The sequence below is a fragment of the Nanorana parkeri genome, unplaced genomic scaffold (genome assembly GCF_000935625.1).
Source record: "Nanorana parkeri isolate BGI_ZX_2015 unplaced genomic scaffold, ASM93562v1 scaffold3028, whole genome shotgun sequence".
Classification (NCBI taxonomy): domain Eukaryota; kingdom Metazoa; phylum Chordata; class Amphibia; order Anura; family Dicroglossidae; genus Nanorana; species Nanorana parkeri.
In genome coordinates this window covers 53,415-54,823 of record NW_017309296.1, presented here as the reverse complement: position 1 = coordinate 54,823, position 1,409 = coordinate 53,415, and the positions used below count along the sequence as shown (strand labels likewise).

The 1,409-nt window shown below is 52.7% G+C and overlaps 1 protein-coding gene across 1 annotated transcript in view; it reads right to left on the bottom strand.

The window, feature by feature from the left end:
• Positions 1-1,409, bottom strand: part of LOC108802678 (cyclic nucleotide-binding domain-containing protein 2-like) — a 38,050-nt gene that overhangs the window by 10,875 nt on the left and 25,766 nt on the right. The window lies entirely within an intron of this gene.

Below are 1,409 nucleotides of genomic sequence, written 5' to 3'. Positions count from 1 at the left end.
TAATTTTTACACTAAGCTATATAAGGTATTGGTTCTGCCTTGTATTGATGTCTGTTGCGTTGTGTTGACGCGTGGTAAACACACATTGCGTTCAGCGCAGGGCAGCAGACATCAATGCAACGCGCTGGTGTGGACGGCTCCCATTCACACCTATTCATTTTTCAGATGTCCTTGCGTTAGTATCCGCTGAAAAACCGCATCTGATGTAATAGTTTGTGTCCCCTTTACCCTAAGGAGAACTATGGGGGAAAACACTGACCCCCATAGTTCTCCTTTAATCTTTTCCTGCAGAGGAACCCTTCAAATGGTTTTAAGATTTTACGGTTATATATCTATATATAGCTCACAGGGCATCAGGGAGATCAGTGAAGAGTAATGTAAACCGAAAAGGAAAATAAAATGTTACTGTAATTGCTTAAAAAGTGTCAGCCGGAGTTCAGATTTCACTTCACGTGCGTCTGACGAATAGGGTGGCAACCGTAGGGGCAAGGGTGGCTGCATTGCCCCTCCATACAGTGGAGTCACCCTGGGACAGGAAATGTGTTACCGGCAGGATCACCAGGTGACATCAAAGGGAAAAAAGAAAAAACTCAACTGGGCGGAAAGTAAAGATCTGCGAACACAAGAGAACGTACCCCGCCACTGCCAGAGGAGCCACCACAAGGCACGTGGAGGCACCCGGCCGCTCACCTGAAGAAGCGGAACCGGTATTGGAGTTCTTTCTGCAGCTCCTGGTCCAGCTTGTTCCGGAAGAACTCTTTCCGGTCCACCACCAGGAACTCTGTGTCCTCCATGCAGACCACCGTGGCATTCCTCCTCAGGCCTTTCAGGAGAGCCACTTCCTGAGGGCCAAGAACAGTACGCTGTATTTATCACGTGCACACGCCCAGCCCTCACCGTACACAGAGATTTCCCAGCTCGCCGGACAACAATGAAACTGGGGCAGGTCCACCGCACTGCCATAATCCCGACTAGGAGGGGTGAAGTCCAAGAACTGTGCAGCCCCCCGGATATACCCCAAGACCCGCCCACCACCGCCGCTCTCAGGGGGAAAGCGACTGCCAACAATTGGGTGGAGACTACGGCACAGGAAAGCGGAGGCTGCAGTCAGTGCACCCAGTGCTATAAGCCTGTCGGACCATCACTTCCTCCCAGGGGCGTAACTAGAAATCACAGGGCCCCATAGCAATATTATGTATGGGGCCCTGTGATTTCTAGTTACACCCCTTGCAGAGCCCACCTGAGACCCCACAGAGCCCAACTGAGAGTGACCCTGCAGAGCCCACCATAGACTCTCTATGGTGGGCTCTGCAGAGTCTCAGGTGGGCTGGTCACACCCCTTACCTTGTCACCTTCCGCCTCCTCCTCCTTCACGGTCACTGGTGGGCCCCGCCTCCTCCGTCGCTGGG